Source organism: Lygodium microphyllum, chromosome 30, assembly GCF_053477565.2.
Source record: "Lygodium microphyllum isolate KBCC chromosome 30, Lygodium_microphyllum_v1.1.10, whole genome shotgun sequence".
In the NCBI taxonomy this organism is placed as follows: domain Eukaryota; kingdom Viridiplantae; phylum Streptophyta; class Polypodiopsida; order Schizaeales; family Lygodiaceae; genus Lygodium; species Lygodium microphyllum.
The window spans coordinates 84,198,095-84,224,483 of record NC_141164.1 but is presented as its reverse complement, the minus strand read 5'-3'; positions in this window follow the sequence as shown (position 1 = coordinate 84,224,483).

The following is a 26,389-nucleotide window of genomic DNA, read 5'->3' as shown; positions in this document are numbered from 1 at the left end:
AAAATTGCAACACGGGTGGTGGGGCAAAAGCAAGGTGTTCATATGGGAAAAACACAAAAAACGACTCAAAAAATATATACGGGGATTAATATGGGAAAATCCACTCGCGGGAACACAGGGTGGAAAGAATGCAAAATGTGCCAAATAACGTAGCCCGACAAACCTATCATGTCAACACACAATTCTGATCAAGAGAGGACGTGTTCACATGGAAAAAACCTAAAAAACAGACCCGAAAATGGGTTTAAAGATTAATACAGAAAGAACCGAGTAGCAAAATGAAGGGCAGTAAAAAGAGAAAATGTCCACGGGAAGGAGATGCACAGGGCTATCATGTCAAAACTCACTTTCGGGGGAGTTAGAAGGGGTTCACATGCGAAAAACACCAAAAAAAAAACTGAAAATATATTGAAAAATTAATAACAAAAAATACAGCGATTGAAATAGGGTGGAGAAAAAAGGAAAAATATGGGGAAAGGCTGGCGGGACACAGCAATCAAATGAAACTGGAACTCCCTTTTAATGGGTCCTTTGATTGCATAAACACTATTAGACTACATGTGTTTAACCTCTTCTAACTCAATTACTCATTGGTGATGTTTATTATTCATCACTACTAACTGAATGTAGGAAATTACACTTTTACATTCTCTTATATAGGAATTTTTGAGAGAATGTAGGAAATTCTCTAAATTGACTTACAATTATCTATTCTTAGATGTAGGGAATGTAATTTTCTACTTAGATATGGGGATATGTACCTACTCGTATAGGAAATATTGGAGAATTTTCTACATTTGACAAAGTTTCCTATGTAGGAAATGATTAAAAGTTCCTCATGAAATTATTGTGACAAGTGTAACATAGCCACAATTCTCTTTTAACATGTTTGTTGGTTGCACAAACACTATTAGAGTGCACACATATAGCCTTTTCCATTAGGGCCAAAAACGCTTCAAAAATGGCACTTGTAAGAAAGTGATTAAGTTCCTAATTAGTTGAGGTTTAGGAAGAATAAAACCTCTAAATTTGGTTGTCCAGATGTGATTAATAAGAGAATATTTGGTTCATTGAAGAGGTCGGCAATTAATTGCCCTCGCCTTTTAATCCAGGTCAGGGGTCACCTTTTCGGCCGTTTATTGTCTTGGAACTCGAGAGATTTTGTATTTTCGAGATTTTCGTACGAACTTCGCATTTGTTTGCTCCCGCGTTTTCTTTCTACACACTATTCTCTTTTACCATTCCTTTTGTTGCACTTGCTTCCTATCACTGTGAGATTCTTGCTCGGTTCATTTGCTAGAATGTCTAGCAATACTACTTCAAATAACACAGGCGCAAGCACACGTAAATACAAGCTATCTATTCAGCTAGATCCGATTTACACATCTTGGAGAAGTATACATCATCGAGTATTGATAGATGAGATTGAAGCCAACAGGTTGCGAACACAAGGAATGAAGCATATAGATTTATGGGTGGATGGAAATATTTATCCCAGGGATCCTTCTACAGGTAAACCACCTCCTTTTTTGAATGTCCATGACTATATAAGATATGCTGGAGAAGGTTACAATGGAATGCTTGGCTACTGTATGAGGTTATACTCTGCATCTTACACATATATAGCTCAAATGCACGAAATGAAAAAAGCACTAGAAACTACACAAACAAATATTTTAGAGTTGACAAGTCAGATTGATATTTTGAAAAATGTTAACAAGTCATTGCAAGATAAGCTAACACGCTTGAGAGAAACTCCAATAGGATTTAGAGAGAGGAAGAGACCATTAAAAAATATAACCAGCTTGTGTGAGAGAGCAAAGAAAAGGAGACTAAATCTTACAAAGAAATATGTCTCTAACATACTAGGCATAAATATCTGAGAGAATGAGGAAAGAATCAAACTTTTGAAGGAAACCATGAATAAGAAAGATATTTTGAGGATTCTTAAGTCACCCGAAAATGTGGATTTGAGAGGTCCAACTCTCAAAGAGTTAGTGAAGGATTTAAAAGGCACAATGAAAGCAAATGAAATCGTAGAGACATGTGATACTGTGGGTATAAGTCGAAAAGGTTATCGTGCTATCTCTGGATTATGGTTTAAAAATCTTAAACACAATAGGGTAACTATATTTGGATTGCCCTGAGCCCTTGCAGTTTCGACTGCAAGAATTGCCATGAATCGCAAGATTCCACATGTTTTTGGAGATTACATCTTGACTACGCATATTCCATTAAGCCATTATCTTTATCAGATGAGTGTATTGATAAATGCGAGGCATTGCTATCGAAAATGGGATTTCATGGGGGCCAAGTTCACTTGAGAAAGGATCCAATACTTTCAGGAAAAACAAGAGATATCTTGGCCGATGTCTCTATGGGAGGCTCAAAAGCTAGACGATTCTTAGGAAACCATTCGGGAAGGCAGGTGAATGCGGCTTGGGAGTGTTGGAGAGAGCTATGTGAGATCACAACAAATGTTGCAAGCACGCCGAGGCTTGCGTTTCTTAGAATGGAGGTCTGGATACACCTTGATGTTTTTTTGAAACTCCTCAGGCAACATAAGACAACATATACATATGAGGAAGAGTTCAAAAGATCAATCACAAAGCTTGTTCAGGCGATAAAAGAGGCATGGGGAGAAAAAGATATCACTTTTTATCTGGTAAAGTAATAATTATTTAATATGGGCTTATTTTGATAGGTTTTTCAATTGGTATAAAATTAGTGTTACTTTGTATTGCAGCATATTCTTCATATTCATGGACCTTACTTTGTGGAGGAGCATGGCCCCTTAGCAACTTATAGTAACCAAGGCATGGAAAAATCCCACTATCAAGCACGCACAAGTTATTTTTGAAGCACAAGGCATGGGGGAGGAGTTACAAAAAGCAATGCTTTGGAGGAGCTATTCAATTGGTTTTTTCGACGACAACTTCAAAGAATGCAGATAAAAGACGGCAATGACACATGAGCAATCGCACTTTTATATATAAGAAAGAATATATACAAAGCTAGTTTTCCAAAACTCTCACATTCTCTTCCTCCTCAGGAATCTTTCCTCTATAACGTAGAAATTTTTTTCTCTTGTAGCCAGCTATAGATTTTACATCAGTTCGGTTTGCAGCCAAGGCGTAGGATGAAAACGCCAAAAAGTATCCTGCTCTAGAAGCAGAGTAACCTGGACCATAGCCAAAAATCCTAATTGTTGCAGTCTTTTCCAAAAACATTACTTTGTGGGCATTATATTGTAATCCTGAGAAACCTAGAAGCCTTGTAAGAGCTTTAATTCAAAGTATGGGCCATGCTGCATCCTCTGAGAAACTACTATGAAGTACTAAAAAGGAATCCAGGGCCAATCCTAGCCAAGTAGTGGCTGAGTGCAATGTCTTTGAATGTGTTACTAGCAGCTCTCGATCCTTTGCCATGCCCCAAGAAGTTATCTGTGTCAGCAATCTCCAACTGCAAATAAAACCCATACTAAATGAGCATGAAATGTAAACCTACCAATGTGTAAAAGCAAATTCAAAATTATCTTACCACTTGATTTTCATCGTACTCCAATTTAAATGGATTCCATAAATTTATTGATGATGATGTCTCATTGGTGTTAATCAATTCTTTAACATATTCAGACTCCTCTCTTCCAAAATTGGAAATCCCAAGTTCGCTTTGAATGCGATCGAAGTCCTCATCAGTAATACTCAACTCTTTCTCAGCTTCTTTGGCCTTTTCAAAACAAAGAGAGAGGGCCTCACCAGCATCAATAAACTTATCGTCTAGAGTTTCTTTATCAAGTTTGAGTATCTCTTCCTTTGATTCATTCTCTGTGTCAATTATCCCATTTGCAGCATCAGAAGCCTCTGCAATAATTGCTAGACAATAATCTTCCCTGAGATTAAAAAGTTTTTGAATATCTGACAGTAAAATGTACTCCTTGTCCTTGAAAGGTATAGATGGTAGAGAAGGAACAATATGGTGATAATTCTCATCAGTTGGAGGGTTTGTATCTCCTTGGCTCTCCTCAATGATAGTCTCAGCTTTGAAGTGAGAAACATCCAAATTCTCAGCAATAGCAGCCTCAAAATCTGCATCTACAATCTCCTCTGTTTCCTTTTCATCTACCAGATCATCTAACATGCAAAAGCTGGCAGACTTTGCTCCTTCCAGCTGTTGCTCCTCAGCTTTCACAGGATATTTGACAAGGGTGAAAACAATAAAAGCAGCAGATTTTCTCATCATCTTGCAGTTTTTGGAATGAGTGGAGCACGATATGTCTCTTGAATAAAACCTCTCCAGAGAGTGGGCACCACACTTCTTAGTAAATACTGACTTTTCATTTCCTGTTGACCCAATGGGAACATGTACATATTCAATTGTGCCAACTTCAATAGAAGGACATGCAAGATTTTCAAACTCCAAAAAGTCCTCCAAAATATATTTTTTACAAGATTTCAGAACACTGTCAAGGTCCCAATCAGGATTAAAGACATTTTTCACAACTCCATAGAATGAGAGATCCATTCCATTCTGAAGGATAAAATCAAGTAGCCTCTCTGATGGAGTGATATCAGTAAGCTCTGATACTCCTTGACCTCTCATTACCGACGTTCGCTTCCCTGGAGATGTACTTGGCATTCTCACACTGGTGGCAGAGCATGGAGAAGAAACAGAATGCACAGGCTCATCACATGTTGATGCCCTTGAGCCTTTTGAAAGCCTTCTTCTTTTACCAGTTCCTGGAAAAACCTTGGAGCCTAGCAATTCTGTGGGTTCAGACATGTTTATAGCTTGTGCCGATACGGCGCGATAAGAGTGAAACGATTCAGACGGATGTGCCCCCTCGCGCCGTATCGGTGATTCCAGCAAGAACTTTAACGAAAGAGCCACAACGGTGGTCACATGAGCTTCGGCACTATGAGCTTGGGAGAAAAGCTAAAGGAAACTCTGCAGAACCTCCAAAACGACGCGAACAGACGAAAGAAAAGAATGCAAACACTCGCTCTCGCGCCGTATTAGGATAAGAGACTGAGGTCCAGAAAAAACCGAAAAAGTCGTACGGATTAGGGACACACCCTTATGTAGGCGCAGAATTATGCCACCTGGCACTATCCGTTGGTCTTCGACACGTGGCAGTAGCCGTTGGCCAACACGTGGCCGATAACCACGTGGCAAACACGTGGACCGGTCGTTACTTCACATGTAGCATATGCACGATATGTGCAGACACGTGGCACAATCAGCGTCGAACACGTGTCCGACAAGTGTCATGATTGACGTGGGTATATAAGGGGTTATTTTTCCTACGTGTACACTTTACATTTCTCGAGCTCTCCTGCCTTGCTTACCGATACGGTGCGATCCAAGTCTTGCGTCTTCTGCGTTTCTAATCTCTCGCGTTGTATCAGTGGTCTTTTTGCTGAGTCCTTTGCTTCGCTGGTCAAAACAAGGTGTGCCGATACGGAGCAAGTACGTTCATTCAAGGCTTTCGTAACCTCCCCCTCGCGTCATATCGGCCTTGTGTCATTGCCAATACGGAGCGAGGGCATCTCTATGCTGTCTTCGTTTCCTCCATATCGGGTCGTATCAGCATTGTCGTCTCCAATACGGAGCGAGGGAGTGGTTCCGCGGTCTACGCATTCCTCCTATCACGCCATTTCGGCATTTCTCCTCTTGTAATCTCCAATACGAAGCGAGGGCGCGGTTCCATTCTCATCGTTTTGTTCATATCGTGCCGTATCGGAATTTCTCATTTCGTCCCTTCTCGCGTCGATTAGCCTGTTGGGTTTACAGATTTTTGCTATTTCAGTTATTGTCCTTCTGGTTGTTGTATTTGCTTTTCTGGATGGCAAGGACAAAGCAAACTGCAAGAAGAGTGTATCTGGATGGGAAGGACAGTGGGGGTAGAAGAAAGTTACAATTTGATGAATCTGAGGAGGAGCCCTCTTCAAAGTTTGCTGAAGCTGGGCCATCACAGGCCCCAGAGCATTTTACCACAGAAATCCCCCCTACACCAGGTGTTGGCCTAACATCTTCCATGGAGTTAAAGAATTTGAGTGCAGTGAATGTTTCTTCTCCTGAAGTTGAGGAAGCAAAGGGTGAGGCCTGCCCTGTGAAAGATTCATCCCCTACAATTGTACCTGAGCCTACATCTGCTGAAGCCACTGAACCTCCCAAGCCACAAAAGAGAAAGAGGAAGTCTAGGTTCTTCTATATGCAGAGATGTTTCAGTGAGATTAGGAAAGCCCAGAGAGCTACACAGCATGTCATTCCAAAGGCTACTTTTATAAGAGTCGTTAAAGAGATCTCTGATAGATTGTCTCAAGTGATAACTGTCTCTGGTCTAAATAAGAAGTGGCAACTCTCAGCCATTCTTGCCCTGCAAGAGGCCGCAGAAGATTTTGTTATTGATTTCATGAACGATGCTTACATTGCTGCCGCCCATGCTCATAGAATCACCCTTATGAATAAAGATTTCAGCATCATCAGCAGAATCAGGTATAGGTTTGACAAAGTACTGAGGCCCTTGCCTTCCAACGATCAAAAAGCCCTTGAAATCCTTAACATTCCCCCAAAATTGTCTAGGAAAGAGAAAAAGCTAAAGGTTGAGGATGTAACTCACCTTTACTCTACAAGGGGTGCCATCCAGCTGGAGTCTTTCTTGAGTGAAAAAAATCAGGAGATGTTGGAAACTGAAGACGAAGTTTACAAGAGGAAAGCCGCATCACTTGCTCCCGTCAACAGTGAGAGGATGGGCAAAGTGTATGGGCAGATTCTTGTGAATGTTTTTGCGGAACCTGAGGAGGAATATCTTAGTATATCTCTCGAGGACAAGCCCATGTTGGAAAAAAGGGATGTCCAACTATCTGACTCCGTTGTTTTTTGTTGCATAAGGTAAGGCTTATATTTTTTGTTTTTTTTTGCGTAAGTAAAGTCTTATAGGTTCAAGTATATTTTGGATGTAATTTGTATTGAATAGCTTTTGCTATTGACTGCAGGGCATTGGTCTCCTCTCTCACTCTTGATATCCGTAGAACCATATATATTGTTGATCCACTTCTCTCTGTGGAACTATTTGCAAAATCTGGTTCTAATATTTCACCGTTTTTTCGTAGCTTCGATAGTGTGACAAATTACCACATCTTTTTCCCTTATGTAGAAAGGTATTTTTCTTTTTCTGTAGAGGAAAATTTATATTCATTTGCTTTCACCCTTCTACTCACCTCTTTTATGAATTTGCAGAGGGCATTGGAGTCTCATCTGCATTAATTGTCTTTCAAGAAAAATTATCTTTATGAACTCTCTCAGCGGTGTTCATGGTCAAGCACGAATGTATGTTGAAAGAAAATTACTTACTTTGATTTTATTTACAAAAAATATTTTGAACTTACAAAGCTTCCTTTTGCAGTGCTGGTAGACTCGTTTCTACATTTTTGGATACAACATACGAGGATCTTGCTGATCCTCAAAGGCCTTATACGTTTCTTCTACAAGAAGTTCCATTGCAAAGCGATGCGCATTCTTGTGGATGGAGAGTTATCTCAAATATTTGTAGAACAGTGGATTCAAAGTTGTTACAAATAGAAGGAGTGAATGTAAGTTAATTTCATTTGATGTTTGTGTAACCCTTATCATGATTTCTTTTCACTAACTTATAACATTTATTCTTACAGTGTAGAGACTATCCTGATTCATATGTTTGGTGGATAAGGGAGAGATGCATTGAGCTGATTCTGGACAAGGCAATCACACCATATGATCTTGACTCCCCTCTTCCTCCCAAAACTTCAATGGCCAAGGGCACAAGCAAGGGAAAGGGCAAGGGAAAGGGTAAGGACAATGGCAATGGTAAAGGCAAGGGCAAGGGCAAAGGCAATGGAACCACTGCTGCAAAGTCTAAAGAAAAAGGAATGCCAATGCTTTCTCCATTGAAATTTGATCCATCCCCTCTTAAGCCCCAAGAAAAGAGACTACCTATAAAGGTGAAATTTTTTCAACAATCAAAGAAAGGCCCTGTGAGAAAAAATATCTTTGAAGAAATCGATAAAGAATCAAAATAGCAAACATAAGCATACACGAGCCTTATTATTTTGGCTTTGTACATTTATATGAAATTTTTGGACCTCATGGTGTAATGAAAATTTTCAATTATAATCGAATGTAATGTACATTTTATTTATATACATTCGAAAGGCAACTTGCTTCATGATAGCTTATGAGTTTCCACTAAAAAATATCTTAAGGATAGTCTATTAAGATAAATTCCTGCAAAGTTTTCATTCTCAAGGCTCAAAACTCACAATTGTGGGAGACAAACAACTCGTACAAGAAAAAGAACGCTCGGCTCTTTTACCAATTGTTACGCCATTCACTTTGAACTTATATCTAGGGGATGTATTGTCTAGCAATTCCAAGGTATCCCTCACATCTTTTAGACTCCAATTGGAAGTAACATTCACCTTCTTTACTTCTTCATGCGGCAAAACGTGCACCGCAAGTTTATATGGTGTGTAATCTATATCGGAATCCAAGGGAACCCAAATACCCAATCTTAGTTTGTATCTCCTGTAATCAAAGCCCAAAGCAAGAGTTTGGCGAGGGATACTGTAAGCCAAAGCCAAGGATTGAGGGCATGCACTGCACCTCAAGATATCACCCTTATGGTCGCACTCTCTAGATTTCCAATGCGTCCCTATAGTGTTGTCCAAATCCTCTTCTGAAAAGTTTCTACTTAGCCAGGATACCTTCGTTCTTTGTAAGTTTGATGTTTTGAAGCAAGGCACGAAGATATGGAGGGGTAAAAACCATGATAAACATATTCTTCTTGAGATCCTTCCAGCTGTCATGGACTTTTTAATATCCTAAGATATTTTGAATTTGAAACTCTGCACCGTTACCTTGTCAGGAATCTCCCAGTTTAGAGATGAAAGACTTGGCAATGGCAAATCTTTGATATTCCCATATCTATCTGCTTTAGAGGGAACCACATACTATGCATAATATATAAAAACCTTGCATTCACTAAAAAAAGACACAGTTTGATCGGCATAAATCATGTCTGCCAATACCTTATGAATGGCATGGAAAGTCCCACTTAGGCTTTCCACAGGTTGCCATTCAATACTTGTTGACGGAAAGATATCTACAATGACGAACCGTTTGTTAGAACTTGCATAAATGGAAAAGAATTATATACGTTATTCAACTAATAACTTACAATGTGTTTGTTGGGGAACACGTTCGTTTGGAGGCAAGTGCATATCCTTGGCCATGTAAACATGTTGCACCTTGAAAAACCAGCCTTCGGGCATAATTTTGAAGGCAATGATATGCCCCTTCCAGTGATGTTTTATATCATCTCGTTTTCTTCTTTTCACCTTATGAGAGCCCTTGCAAGATGGCAGCATGGTAACCCAATCGTTTACAGCAAAGGTTTTGGGCTCAAAATTTCCATCTGCTCCCTGGCTATAGACTGTGCAAGAGTGTATTAAACGAGAAGGGCGCTTGGAGGAAGCCATGAAAAGAATGAAAGCGCAGAGAAAGAAGCTCAAAGAGGGGTGAATGAACTAAAAAGTAGCGCCAAGAACACAAATGAGTATGTATTGGGCGCCAAAAACAATATTGAAAGATCTCCCAACTTTCAAAAAACTCATTATTAATTTCATCACATCTCTATCACGTATTTTGTCAGATTTGTAAGTAAATAACAACTTTGGGACTCCAAAACATGTCAGACTTTAGGGGTTTTGGCTAAAAAAGAAGAGAGAATCACGAAATGGACTCTACTATCTCTAAAAAAGAGGAGACAAGAATACCATATTCTTGCACACATGGCGAACTCTCTTTGGCCCTTTCCTTAATCCCGTGATTAACAAAAGTGCATTTTTTGAAGCGTTTTTGGCCCTAATGCTAGCTTAACTAGGGTCATGTCTCATTGCCAATGGTTATTATTCACCAAATCCCCAAACAAATGCATTATGGTCTCCTTAGCACTACAAATCTCTAACTTGCAATTTATTAGCAGTATTATGGCTCCCAACAGAACCCTTCATGAGAAAAATATATCTTTAATGGGAGCGTCAAGGAGCATAGTCTATTGAGGCTTTTAGCTAGGATTTATTCCAAGGCACTTAAATCCCATATCTTCCCAACTCCTTTGAATTCAAAATTTTAAGTGTTACATCAAGTCATCACATTTTCTTGCAAAAAATTCCTAGGAAATCCTATAGGTCATGGACATGTAACCCCAAGTGCCTTTAGCTACATCAAATGTTATCTTTTACCAAGCTAAATCAACAAAAAGCAAGCTTTGTGAAAACCTTATCTAGGCAAGAACATGCATTTTCTACTAACAACATTTACAAGAGCTAGATGAAAGGCTTAAATCCAAAATAAAATTTCGTATTTCTCTAGCTTCATGACCCTTCCAATCAGCCTAGAGCACCTAAGAACTACCCTCAAGGAATCCACAATGTAAAGAATTAGACCTTCTTGTTTGAACTTCATGATGGCTTCAATGATATTAATTCTATTCTATTAAGATTCCAGGATTTATAGAATGGGTGTTTCCTAAATAAATCAATGCGACTAGCATCTCGGCCCAAGGAACTTCTTGGAGCTTACACCTTTTAAGAAACTTGTCCCTTAATGCAATGCTTTCTTTTTCCTTGTCCATGAACAACATGCGACCAATGCATTTATCATTCTTTAGAAAGCTCATTGAGATTGGAGTCAAATATCTACTCTTGTCATGTTTACTTCACAAGAGTTTACTCATTAAGGAGTCTCATTCATTTTGTAGGGATGGATTCTAAATTATTCTGGAAGATAAACCAAGATAGATGCATAAATAAAACACTTCAAAATATGAAGCTTCACATGAAGAGGCCCATTTTTTGTGCTTTAGCACCCATACTTTTTTTTCCATTTTTCAAAGTACTAGTTTTTCTCTATAATTTTCTTTTACATCAATACCTAGAAGAAAGCCTAAATATCTAGATATTTTCCTTCTATTTTAAAAATTTACAAAGAACATTAAGTGGTACCATGTTCACAAGCAGGGGCCAAGCTGCATGGAGGCTTAAGGGATTTGCTTAAGAAGGCCCTATTTTGCATATAGCGCTTCAAGTTAGCTCTTACATTGAGGGGAGTAGATGATAAAAATGGGTGCTTAAACTCGATGAACCTACTATCACTCATATCCTCTAATAGGCTCATACAAAATGTTGGCAAGAGAGTGGCTCTCATCATGAGGTGGACCATTGCACAGCTATCTATTCATGCATTGATATCAAAAAAGAGGGGGGATAACCGCTCTTCCTCTACAATAGGCTTTTGTTTTGGTAGTATTCGCAAAAGAAGAAGACAGTTACAGGTCACAATAATGAAAGCAAGATCTGGGCCCACTAGGAGAATTCTTTAGAAAACATTCTATTGATAGGCAGAGTTCCCTTTCAGTGAAGGTCGTGTATTTTTCAGGAGACAAGGCATTCACATTGTAGATCATAAAAAAGTCATACCTATCATACACCTCCCAGTTGAAGTCAACTCCAATCCTCAGCATGTAGGACATGTAGGTAGGATCATCCCTTTCATGTGGTAGGGTGCTACAAAAAGTCATCCAGGTCTTTTTAAGTTAGAGTCTTAGATGTTTCTGCACCACTTAGGTTGAGTCTCATACCCTTCCAGTCTCCGGGGCACCTCCACTGCCTTGTCTTCCCAATAATCTGCAGGGTTGCTATTGCCACCTCATGGAGTGTCTCATTCTTTCATCCAACCATCTCCTCTCCAACCTTGCCAAGAGCTTTATTATGTCCTCCACCACTCTTGGAGATAATATCGGCCTATCTAGCATTGGAGAGAAGGTAAAGGAAAACTCAAAAGGGCAATTGCAATTTTTCCATTGCTCCTACACTATAAGTTTCTGACCCCATTTTTACAGGATCACACTCCTCTCCTTGAGGGATAGTCACATCTAGAACTTGCAATGGCTCGGCTTGGAGTTTATGCGTGTTGGAGCTATATATAGCTCACTCTATCTAGAGTAGATCTCACCTATATATATGTAGATTATGATCAACATGAAATAGTCTTTGGGAGTGTATATGCCATCTCTCTCTCTCTCTCTCTCTCTCTCTCTCTCTCTCTCTCTCTCTCTCTCTCTCTCTCTCTCTCTCTCTCTCTCTCTCTCTCTCTCTCTCTCTCTCTCTCTCTCTCTCTCTCTCTCTCTCTCTCTCTCTCTCTCTCTCTCTCTCTCTCTCTAAATATCTTCTCTCTTTACATCTCAATATGGTATCAAAGCTATCATGATTGACTACAACTAGTTCCTTGAAGAAGACAATCAAGAAGTATACCTTTGTAGTATGTCTTATATTCTTGATTCATGTTATTTTATGCTTAAATTTGATGTATTGTGTATGTTACGATCATCTTATGTTATGAATTTTAAGCATAGAAGAAGTTCACTTGATCATTATTTAGATTATAGATATGTTGAATTGTAAATATGCCTTAATTAGATACCCTAAAAGTTTCTATTTGGGAAACTCTTAAGGAAATGCCTTTCTCAAGAAAACTAGTTTTTGTGATGTGCTAGGACTCACACACAAATAGCTTTTGAACATTTCCTACATAGGAAAACCCTTGGAATCTAGGAAATTCTCTAGTATTTCTTAGGTATTTACATATGTGTTTCTTACATATAACTAGGGAATTATATTTCCCACACCTGTAATATTTCCGTTTGAAATATTACTAGACCAACCTCCCGCACATCGTAAATTTGTGAAAAGGTTATCTCCATTTCCGGTAGCTGATTTATGATCGTACGCGAGAAAAGGAGTACTCCGCATTGGTAAATCGGGACCGAAGAATCATGACCTCTCCACTGGCAAAACGGGACCGAGGTTTAAATAACCCGCATAACCATAGGTAAACAGCCTCTTGGGAAGAGGTCAAGAGGATAAGGTAATTGCAAATTTTTTTTATTACTTCCCCCAGCCAAAGCGTGGCTGAGGGAAGGGGATGGACTGAAATAGGGAACTTGAGAAGTGGAGGGGAGAAGAGCCATGCAGGCCACCACGTGGGAGGGTGTCCTCTTCCCCCCTTTTTCTTATATAAACCCCCTCTAACGGGGGAGTTGGGGGGGCTAAAGGAGTCGGGAGACTGATAGAGGGAGGACCCTCCCCCTCACTTATTTAAGTAGTATGGTAATGGAGGGGCCGTGAGGAGGCCACGGTGATGAAGGGCCGTGAGGAGGCCACGGTGATGAAGGGCCGTGAGGAGGCCACGGTGATGGAGGGCCGTGAGGAGGCGATGGTGATGGAGGGACTGTGGGGAGGCTGCCGGTGAAGGAGGGGCCATGAGGAAGCTGCCGGGGCTGTGCTGTGTACAGGAGGAGCCACCGCCTAAAAATTGAGGCCGTCGTTGCCATCGCCAGAAGCCGTTACAACCGTGGAGCCGCCAGCTGACAGAATCGCTGCCACCTGGCTCATTTGGCCGCCACCCTGCAGGTCTCCACGCTGTCACACCACGTGCTGAAGCTTCTTAGAAGCTTCTCTAGGAAGCTTCTAAGGGAGCTTCCCTAAGCCCCCTTCCCATTGGATCCTACACAAGCAATCTTTACCCCCGGGATTCAATCCCCCTTTCCCATTCCTTTCCCACACAACCCATATTAGCCCTGGTTTAAGTCCCCCCTTCCCGTGGATTTCCCACCCAAGTCCCCATAAAGTCCCCCCCCCTTCTCGTGGATTCCCAACACAAGTCCCTTTCCACCAATCACCCATAAGCCTCCTAGGCTCGGATTTAAAGCCCCTTCCCACTATATTTCCCCCATAACCCCATCCCTATCAACCCCCCCCCCCCCCCCGAGGTCTTTGTAGAGAACAAGAGGGTTCCTTAACGCCCTTCCACACAGATCCTCCATAAGTCCATTTTTCCCCTAGCTCTGAAGAGGAAGCCTATAAGGGCCTTCCTACTAAATCTCCCATAAGGCCTCTAGGGCCAGATTTAAAGTCTCCACTCTTGCAAGGTCCATCACAGGATCCCTTTCACGAACCCTCTCTTTTTTCGAAAGAAAGAAGACCCAAGCTCCGAATCCTAAGGCCTTCCATAAGCTCCAAGTCCCATATACCCAAATCCTATAGGCCCAGGTCCCACAGGCCGGCCTTTTAAAGATCCGAAGTTCCATGAAGGTATCTCCTGCGTACGAGGGAGAAGGGCAAGATCTTGAGGCTGCATACCAAGGCGAGTAAATTTATAGACCGCGAAGGCAATCCGGAAGCCAAAAATCACGCCTACCATGGACCCTAAAAAGTCACAAGTCGCGCCTGCGGGAGGATCTTCTCCTAGTATTTACGTGGATATTTCCCGGAGTCCACAAGTCCAAGTTTTATCTATTTGGATTCCACACAAAAGTATTGAATTAATCACGATAACTTCATGGATTAGGAAGCACTCATGCATGTTCAAATTCAACTAGTCAAGTTAAATGCAATTGGAAAATGAATTGACTATTTGAACATTTACTAGAAATAGCTTAAGATATGAAAATTGATCATTGGTACGTTCAATGGAATGAATGAAAAGAGCATAAGGTGTCTATGCATTTGTAGGACCTTATCAGTAAGTTTCCTTTTGTGCATTCAAAAGTGACGAGCCTAGGACAACTGTTACCTCATTACAAGGTTGAAATTATTGAGGTACACCTTTTTACTAGGCATGGAAAGATTAGTGGCATGTCACATTTTTAGATAAATCTTCTTTGTAATGATTCATGAGGAAAAGTTAACACCCATAAGATGTTATCCGAAAAGAAATGGAAGAGTACGAAAATGATCTATGGACTTGCAAGTGGCATGTAAAATGGAATAAGTTAACACTAGCTTTAGTTTTGTATGAACTTCATTGACTACATTGTAGCTAGGAGAAAGTTGCGTATTGCATAGTCGTCATGCAAAAATTTCATTCATCAGGATCCGCATTTAGGAAAGGTTGCATAGTTTATCAAAGCATGAGATTCTAAAGTGTAGACAACAAGGTTGTAGGCATGATTATTTGATGTAAGTCCTAGTAGGACCTAGGAAAGTTAGTGTCCAGATTATCAGGCATTTTTACTTTACCAAGGAAAGATAGGGTTATTGTGAACCATGTGATGCGTAGAAGCAATAAATCGCATGTTTACATGTATTGGTGTAGTTGTAACTATTTTTCCTCCTTTAGATCTAGTTTATTATCTCTAGGAAAGGTTCATCCTTGTCGCAAGACAAGTATATTGAGTTGTCTAAATCACCTAACCCACAAGGGATTCATATGGGCATGGTTCAGTCGATATGACAAATATCCCAAGTGCTAACTAGGGTTTAGCACGATAAGGAGTCGACCTAGTTTTACACTTGTTGCCAAGTCAAAACCCTCAAACCCAAAGATCATACCCACATTCACGAAATGTTGAGTCAATTGGATGCTCATGCATAAAACGATCTAAGGTTTCTATCCAAGGATCACTCGTTCAAATGATGAAACTCCGACTGAGTTGAAAATTCCTAGGACCATGGCCTAATATAATTAGGAATGGGTTGGGTAAGAAGACACCCTAAACCCTGCTTCTCGGCTGGAGGTAATTCCGTGATCGGAAAACGCCATTCAATGGGTGAAATGATCCCGTGGAATAGATGTAACACATGTGCAAAAAGTTGCAACATCGCATAGACTTGTGATTTGTTCACAAGAGAGTTTTGCCATTTCTTGAAATGAGGTTGGCAAGTTATTGCGCAAATTTAACTTACAAGAGGATGAGTAATCATCCTGTTACATCACCTTTCTTGGGGAATAATTGCCAAGAAAAAGGAGAGTTAGGTATTTGCCTGGAAGCAAATGACCAATCAATAAATTGAAGCGACATGGTCGCCAGGATTTACTATTAATAAAACCTAAGGTATTGGTTAAGTTGGGTTAACAGGGTATGGCCCTAACCCAAGGACAAAAGGTGAACAAACAAACCCTTGGGGATCTTGCCAAGTCGCAATTTGATCCCAGATCGAATGCTGGATGCATTCGGAGAGAAAGATTCACTTTTAACAGTTGGCCAAATAAACGATCACTGAAATTGATTGTGCTTGTAATAGTTTAGAAAGCACTGTTTGCATTGTCTGCTCAAGGAACTAAAGGATAAAAAGATATCTAAATGCTTCAAGTTGAAGGCCTGAAGGGAGAGGCAGCTTCAGTTACCCCCGACTGCCTGCTTGACCCTAACCAAGGGGGTTGTTGACCGCGCCGGGAACGTGGACCGAACCCGCCGCGAGAGATCTTTCCGTTGAGCTCTACTTGGAGCAGGAGGACGCTTGGGTGCCAGGGGGGGCTCTGGCCGTAAATCCCTCGCCTTCCGGGTCCTGCACAAGAGGCTAACGTGACTCGGGATTGGATCTCGAGGCCCGCATACTAGTCTACGGGCAGAAGCTTGGAATAGTGATCCCTAGCGGATTACTGGATAAGCCTTCGGGCGGATTATGGACAACCTACGGGCGGAACTCCTTGTATTTCAAAGATAAAATGATGAAATGATAATAAAGAAGTTGTTTGATATTATTTTTCTATGTCACGTGATAAGATTACGTGAAGGAACCAGTGCTTAACAGGGTTAATTAAAGAAGCTGGTTGTTATATGTCAAATTAATGTGTTAGATAATTACATAACTAAAACAAACTGAGGAAAGTGCGGAGGATGGGCCATGGGTCCGTCCTACGGTTGGGTGGTCCCGGTTAGCTGGGAACTTTTCTCAAAAATCTCGAAGAGCAGCGGGAGGTTCATCGAAAACAATGACCTAGAATTATGTTTTACCCAATTTACGCTGTTTTAGGGGAATGAAATGGGACTATGCCTTATGGCAGAGAGGTTGAGTTTTGCATCCCTCTCGTTCCCATTCTCCTTGAACCAAGTGCAGCGTGAATCCGCTTCGGACCTGGCGTTTCTGCGTAAAGTAGTTCGCTCGGGTCTGACGCTAGTTGCTGCTAGCTAATGACCAAACAAGAAAACCCAAATTCAGGTCGATCCTAAGTGGGAACGGCCAGGATACTTCCGCTACGTGGTAGACACGGGAAGACCTAGATTGCAAAACCCGTAACATTCCATGGGAGTGCCGGGCGGAGTTTTCTAGACATCCTTTCCGATGGACTGCTAAGACGTGTCCTGGATGATCCTAGTGGACACGTTACAACACCTTACAATAGGGAATCATAGGTATGCGTATATGAATTCCCCACATATAACTAGGGAATTTCATTCCCCACATCTTGAACTAGGGAATCTAGTTCCTCATATACTCAGGAAAGTTACTATATGTATATCCTCTACGTCACGTGCGTTCAATGCCTATTTATAAATATCCTTATCTGTGAATTTTTCATGAATAAAACATAACCCTTTTCTATTCAATATGTAAATAACCCTTTTATATTACACCCTTCTATATGTAAAAAAAGAATAAAAATTGTATTTTAAAAATACCTTATTTTGAACCCATGTGATGCACACATATATTCCTGAGTAACTTACCTGAGCCCATATATCATACTAGGGAATTATGGCCCACACAACTAGGGAATTCCATTCTCTATAGCTCATAATAGGGAATTAAAATAGCCTAATCTTATGTTGAAAACCTAGTTATTTTGTGGAAAATGGTTACCAAACAAATTAGGGTTAAACTAATAGTCACTCAATCCCATGCTAGTTGTAGATTCTTTAAAATTTGCATGTTAATTTGCACATGGATTGGTGATTGGTTAAAAACTTGCTTTACAAAGTTTTCTTGATTACATGATTAATGTTCTTGCATGAGCAATTACATGTACAAATGGTCATCTAGCTATCATGCCAATAGGCATATGCATAGCTTAAAATGAACCAAGACATGGTGGCATGGCTATTATCATCAAGATGGAACTTGAAGCTTCATTTTGTACTTCGGAAGTGTTAGATTTAAACAATGATAGAAAGAATGTCAACAATCTCAAGTCATGAAGCGATCACATAACTAACAACAATGTGTTTTTTAAAATAAAATCAACCTGACATTTGTAGTGAATTAAAAAGAATTTCCTTTTTACATATTTTATTATTTTTCCATATAAGTCCTCCAAGATTTTGTAGTATCTTACATAATGAATGTCAATTTATTAGAATGCACATGTTTTTAAGTAGCTTTATTAAACAATTGTCACAATATACCTTAATTCCATAATCTATGTTATTTTCGTTGACTCTATACATATTTATGGTCGAAAAGTTGTATGATCTTACATTGTATTACATCTATATGGCTAGATTATTGGAATATGACTAATCTTATGTTTTTAATAAGATTTTGCACGACTATTGGTTACACATTAAAGTTAATATTCTTAGTTACTTTTCTTAGTTACTATGTATGATAAAGTCTTCAGCCCTTAAATAACTACTCTAGTAGGAGACACATTTCACCCATTTGCAAGGGCTATAAGTTATCTTTCACATAAACCCAAAGGTTGAAGGTTTCATCTAGCTATAAATAGCTAGCTAGCTCTCAAAAGAAATTAAGAATCCAAATATATAACTAATCCAAGATAACAATCCCAAGGGCCATGGAACCCTTTATAAAGCAAGATCCCATAAGCTAGTCCTAGTGCCATGACCTAAATCCTAAAAATTCCCTAAGCCTAAAACTTATTACCTACATCATTATGGCTAGGAGAGCCATTCAATATCGACTCTAATGTTCCATCATCCTCAAGGATGCAACCTTGTATGTCTTAATACTAGAATGTGTACCAATATTAATATAAAGTCCCTCAGGTAATGGACCATGTGATAGCGCATCAACCTTTTGAGAATTCAAGAGCATGATTTAAAAGACACATCAACTATGATTCATGCTAAATGTAGATATAGAGCATCCTAAGAGCCATAAACTACCCCCTAGGGGATGAAACTCAGATCCATGGGTCTATTTTATTTATTTCATGGCCACCTGGTATGGATTTGCTTCTCGTCCCCTTTTTATGAACTTTTGCAAAATTATTATTCTTACTCCTCTAAACATTATTTGTTAGTTCATCAATCCCAATGAAAGTAACTATAATTGATCAATAACTTAATGTTGACCACCTTTTAACCTAGTTTGATATTTACAAAAACTAGGAACCAATTGTAGTGTGCCATTTGTGCAACTTCTTCCATATCATTCTAATGCATGTGCATTTCCAAAATATATATAAAAAGAACCCTCTCTTTCAACCTCACATAAAGAATCCCTAGGAAAATGGGGTGGTTTCTCAAGGTGCGTGCACTTTAGTGCATTTCCTTTGATGTTCAAGAGTACCAAAAATTAATTAACTACAAACGCATCGACTTCATTTCCTATAATTCCATAAATTGGATTTGAGAGGCCAATGTAAATTATAAACAATATTAATGGAGGAAAAATAGAAAGGAACTTAATAAAGATAGAGATCACACAATATTTATCCCAAAGTGAGCCACCAAGAACTCTCACAACAAGTTGGATCCAAGAGTGGAGCACCAATCAAGAGTGAGTGAACAATGGTTTTAGCATACAATATGCAAGATGACAAATAGAGTTGCCTTTGTGAAGGCTACAAGTGGGATGAGACTCAAGAGGAGGAGACCCAAGAGGAAAAGACTTAAGAGTATGAGATATAATAAGAGGGTCACCAGAGAAACCACAATAGCACTTTATAGAGCACTATACATATTTTCTAACATGTTGTCTTGATATAACAAGAGTATGAGATATAATAAGAGGATCACCATAGAAACCACAATAGCACTTTATAGAGCCCCATACATATTTCTAACACATTGTCTTGATACTCACTAAATGCTATAGTAACAAGATATTTCAATGGTGGAAAGTAGTCAAGAAGATGCTACGGCCATGGATGCTTTATACATAGACCAGATGTGCCTTGAAGACAACACAAAGGAGACTCCTCAAGTAGAAATCATGGGATAAAGATACAACTCCCCACATGTGGTAGCTCACCAATGTCCATGAGATTCTAAGTGTCTCTCAAAGCTCCAAGAAGACCATCCAATGGTTCTAAATCATGGACACTCACAACAAGTTGGATCTCAAAGTGAAGGACCAACAAACGGCGAGTAAATGATGACGATTTTGGAACATAATGTGTGGGGTGCCAAATACGGTTGCCTTTGTAAGGCCACAAGTGGGATGAGGCCCAAGAGGACAAGACTTAAGAGGACAAGACCTAAGAGGACAAGACTCAAGATGATGAGATATAACAAGAGGGTCATGAGTGAAACCACAATAGCACTTTATAGAGTAGAATACATATTCCTAACACACCCTCCTAATACTCAATAAATGCTACAATAACAAGGGAAGACAATGGCACAAGGAAGTCAATAAGATGTTAGACCCCTAGATGCTCAAGTCCTACACATAGACTAGATGTGCCTCAAAGAAAATGAAAAGAAGTCTCCTCAAGTATAAAGCAAGAGATAAATAAAAAAACTCCCCACATGTGATAGCTCACCAATGTCTACTATAGTCTAAGTAAGAGATTCTCAAAGCTCTAAGAAGACCATCCAATATTTCTAAACCATATGTAGATTTTGGAAGGCCACACAATAGATATCTACGTTGGTAACATTGTCTTCCTTTATGCATTCTTGCCCCAATGATAGCAGGATCAATGTTGAGCGGAGCCTTGATGGATCATCAAGTGAACATGCCAAATAACATGGAAAGCAAGAGGTAGGGTAGGATTGGAATATCTAAATGTTACAAATGTCATGACAATTGTTATGGAGTTCAATAGATGAATTATCTCACCATAATAGCATGAAGCAAACACCACATGACACTTTGGTTTGAAGATAATTATGGATTATCTCACCACATGGCAATAGTTTTAGAATTCAATAGATGAATTATCTCACCACATATAGCATGATTCATACATCACATGATATTCGAGATACTTTGGTTTGAAGATAATTGTGTATTACCTCACTAGATATAGCATGATGCATACACCAACATGATCTTTGAGACACTTTGGTTTGAAGATAATGAGTGACCACTTTTATATCTTAAGGACAAGGAAGAATCCTCTAAACACTTCACTTTCCATGACATGTTTTGATAATAGCTAGTTTAGGGTGATAAACTAACATCATCACAAAAATCATATTTGAGGAGAACAAGAAGCATCTTATAATCTTCTAGAATTCAAAATCCTAATAGGAAACACTACATTGAGCCATGAGGAAGAATGTTGCAAACTACCAAGAATTATTGAACTAGGCTGAAGGGTGCTAGGGTTATGATAGTGTTCTAATTAATAGCCACTACTATGGAGAGTCATGCATGACTTAGCAATCCTCCACTTTTGTTTGCATGCATGACCCATAAGAAAATTGTAACTATGCAATGTAGAGAAAATCTATTCATGAAATCTGTCTCGCTATCAGTTGTAGTCTCTTCTACAATCCCATCAAAATTTCAAAGGGCATAAATTGCATCATCAATGGATACTAGATCACTAGTTTGAATAGCAGATGCAAAACTAGGGTTGGCCTTCATAGGTGTATAATTCTTCCACTTGGTCTTATGATATAGATACAGTGGATTGGCATTTGCAACTTGTGCACCTCCCAAGATTGCTTCGAGGTACAATAACCCAGTCAAGAACCTCCCACCCAAAATACCTATGGCTGCAATTCTTTGGTCTTCCAAGGGAAGGCTTTATAAAGAATTAGCCAAGTATATAAGCATTGCTTCTGTCACTTCTCAAATTAGACACATGCACCTAACAAAATTGGTGTCCAAGCTCAATAAGACTACCCCATTGGCACTTCCTTGCACCAACCGAGCAATTTAGATTCTGTTTGTTGGCAAAAACGCAATAGGAGGAATGCCAGTTGCAACACAATAAGTTGAAAGTGCTACAGAAGTATCAATAGTGGATGCACAACTAACATCAATGACATCCTTATTCATTTTCCTTAGCCTCTGCACCTGACTCACCAAGACTCCCATGCCAATATCCTTAAAGCTCCTTGTGCGACTAATACCACACTACTTTACCCACAAGTCATTCAAATTTAGCGAGGTGCAATCCCCCATAGACTGAGTGGACAAAAAAATGTTGGGCAAACGGATGGTGCAACAACTTCACAAGGGACCACTTAACGTATCAAAAATTGCAAACTGTGCCTACCCTACACAGGAAAGATCAAGGCTGCTTGTCTATGAACAAAAGTGAGATGGGGGAGCTCAGGTTGCTCTATATTAAAACTTAAATTGGATTTGAGCTATATGCGTGGAATTTCATGCCAAGCATAGGGACTTGGGGAAGTTACTATATGTATATCCTCTACATCATGTGCATTCAAGGCCTTTTTATAAACATTCTTATCTATGAATTTTTCCTTAATAAAAGATAACCCTTTTTTATTCAATATGAAAATAACCCAATATATTACACCCTTCTATATGTAAAAAATGTATAAAAATGGTTTTTTTTAATACCTTATTTTGAACCCATGTGATGCGCATATATGTTCATGAGTAACTTACCTGAGCATAGGGATTTACCTTACAAATTCAATTACTGAGATTGTGACCATGATTAGGCAGGCAACGATTTTATGCATGCCTTGCAAAAGAGGATCACCTCAATTTCTTGCTTGATGCACTTGCTATGTTGAAGGATGAGCTTCATTGCCACGCTCTATGAGACAAAGCACAAAAAAATGCATCTGAACAATGTATGTGAATCCATTCATTTACACAAGGATGCGAGAGTGTCATGAAGCTTGGTTCTTTCCATACCTGACCAGTACAGTTGCACCTACCTTTGTAGACTTTCCAATGGAGCCTTCCCCCACGAGCTCTATAACCTAATAATTTTCAACCCTCATGGTTGCTAGGACATGAGTAAGATTGAGAAACGTTGTTGAAGACCATGTTCACATCCTTGCCCACAAACAAAACCATCATCCACACCTCTGTCATGACATCCTTGTATGTAGGAGGCTAAGGGAACTCAAGTTCATGGCCTATCTTGTATATTCAACCTTATTCATTAAATTCATAATCGACCATATTGTAAACTAAACTTAATTGTGTGAAAAGTTCAATTAGAGTAACACTTTTTCCTAATTAAGTTCCAAACACCTCCACACTAAGACACTAACTAATGTAAACATACAAACTTAAGTCCCAATGGTACAACATTCACAATCAACCATATTATAAAATAAACTTAATTATGAAAAAAAATCAATTCGAGTAATACTCTTTCCTAGTAAAGTTTCAAATGTGCCAATACTTGGACACTAACTAATGTAAACACCTAGACTTCAATTGCAAGGGTACCACCCTATTGTGGTTGCCTTGAGGTTCTTAAAAACCTTTGGTTTTAGAAATTTCCTATTTGGAAATCCATCCACCCTTGTTCTACCTTTGACATACCCAATCATTAATTAAAGCTCTAATTTCTCTTGCTTCCATTACCTATCACCTTGGAGATTGCCTAATAAAACCTTTCTCTATGACACAAATAATAAATCAAGTCCAGTGGTTGGTTGATTTTCCTATGTGTAACACCCCTTTGATAAGAACAAGGTATATAGTCGAATATGGTGAAAGCTTGGGTAAGTTACTCATGAATATATGTGTACATCACGTGGGGATATTTTAAAATACCATTTTCATACATTTTTTTACATACAGAAGGATATAATATAAAGGGGTTATTTATAGATTGAATGGAAAAGGGTTATGTTTTATTTTTACAAAATTCATAGATAAGGATATTTATAAATAGGCCTTGAACGCACGTGATGTAGAGGATATACATATAGTAACTTCCTTGAGGGTGAAAGAGATGGAAACTAGGTTGTGCCACTAGTAGTTGCACCCTAGATTTTCTTGCATTAGTCCTTACAATAAAATACTCAAAGCATGAAGCTTTGGTAAACTAATTATATTTTTCAATGTATCTTTTTCTTTAAACCTAGCTCATATTGCTGCTGCTTTGTTGTAACTCTCTCTCTCTCTCTCTCTCTCTCTCTCTCTCTCTCTCTCTCTCTCTCTCTCTCTCTCTCTCTCTCTCTCTCTCTCTCTCTCTCTCTCTCTCTCTCTCTCTCTCTCTCTCTCTCTCTCTCTCTCTCTCTCTCTCTCTCTCCTTTGATTTGGATAGTGTTTGATAAACATGGCAATGCTCTCTTATTACTACATTTTGGAAATAACAACTACGTCAATCAACCTCTAAGAAGCATTTAAACAAAAGATTCATTTAATCTCATGCTAATTGCATAGGTATGCTTTATTCATTTCATGCAATAGTTCTTGTTATTCTCTTCTTAGATTTTCATGGGTGGAGTTTATCAATGTGAAATAGTTGAGGCAATCTTCATTACACATTACACTCCATCACAAGTTCATTGAGGTTTATGGTTCCCTTAAAATAAAGTGATTCTTAAATATCTAGAATTGTTTTATGATTCATCTATAAACCTCAATTTAATATTACTAGGTGGGACCCACACATACAACTATTAGTGATGGAAGCCATAGATGCAACTACAAGATTTCAAATTCATGACAGTGTGCGCATAAAATGAGCTATGCTTTGGTGGCAACATTGGTCGAAGACACAAAATATATTTATACTCTTATTTGGAGTGCTTGGCCTAAGAGAGTGACCTAATAGTGCTTCTCTTAGCAAAGGAGATTAATATTCTTATTTGGGGTGAGCGACCTCGAAGTATTGAAAGAACATGGCATGAAGCACCAAAAGAATCTAGACATGCAATGTCTCCTACTTGGTATTAGAGCAAAGCCATATTGGATTTTGCCTAAATTTTTTATGCATCAATGAAAAATAAATAACACTTTTATTTTTAATGAAAAAACCAAAAGCAAAAGCATCCATGCCAAACATAGCAAAGTAAGAGTAAAATCAAAAGGGTAAAATCAAAAAATTTGAGTTTAATGTTCAAAAATATTCCCAAAAAAAGAATAAGAAGTCCTAATAAAAATTCCTCTAATCGGCATCATGTTATTTAAAATTTTTTGCAATTTCCACCAGAAATAAGAAATCAAATTTTTTCCAATTTTTCTTTTGACAAATCCAAGGGAATAGTTCAAAATCTATGGTTTTTAGGATGTATTGCAATGCTCCTTTTATATAGTAATTGCAAAATTTTGTGCAAGGAAAAGGGCGGTGTCGTGATGTTATGAGGACACAATGTGAAAAAGTAGGGAATGCATCATCATTCGACTTCTCTATTGATGTAGAGAGTCAATGTGATCTAAGCCATTAGTACTAGTGTGAGTTGCATATTAGATTTTTGGATCATTTTAGTCTATTTTTGATATTATTTATTGTAAAAATCCGAAAAAGTTAGAAAAAAATTCTAGATTAGGATGGCATGCAAAAACCTAGTTGCTTTTTCAGCCAATTAGGGGATTTTCATAAGAAGGACAGATTGATGAAATCATGCGCGTCGCGATTGCTGTAAACAGGCTGAAAATTGCAGGTTAAACTGAAAGAAGGAGTGATCTAGGAGATCCGTGATCAGGTGTCCTATGGTTTTACCCCCCTTTCGGAGCCAACGAAGCCATCAGATTTGGGTTCCGGGCAATAGAGAAAGAGCTGATTTTTCTTATCCACGTTTTTGGTCTACAAAGGAGCTCCAGAAGAACTAATGCCTGGAGATTGCTTCTGAGTAGTGCAAAGATTCCAGGTTCTTTCAATACATATTGTTTCAATTCATTGTGATTTGTTTTTGTAGTGTTTACCACTTGGATATTCTCTATCTTCTCTTCCAACTCCTATCTCTACTTCCTTCTACTTCTGATCCCTGGTGGATTCGACCTTTCAACAAAAACCCCTTCGACATTGGTGAACCTGACATGAAAGGTTGTCAGAGAAGAAGGAAAGATAATATGGGAGAACCTTCGAATACAATCTCCAATGATGTTTTGCAACAGTTGGTGAAAAATATGAATATGCTTATGCAGGTACAACAACAACAACAGGTGATGCAAGCTTCAGCTCAAACAGAAAGTGTCGTGATGAATGCTTTGCAAGCAGTTGAGCGTGAGGTGAAGTTATTCAATGGTAGGAATGTATATGCATATGTGCATATCTATGCTCAGAAGATGAAATTCTTTGGAGTGGCTCAATCTGCATGGAGCCGGTATTTTGTACGTGTTACTATTCATGAACTGAAAGCACGGATTACTAAATTATACTTGCAGGACGCTGACTGGGTAGCCTTCAAGTAGATACTCAGGGAAGAATTTTACATTGAGGACACCAATTTGAATACACGCAAGACTTTTCAGGAGTAGGT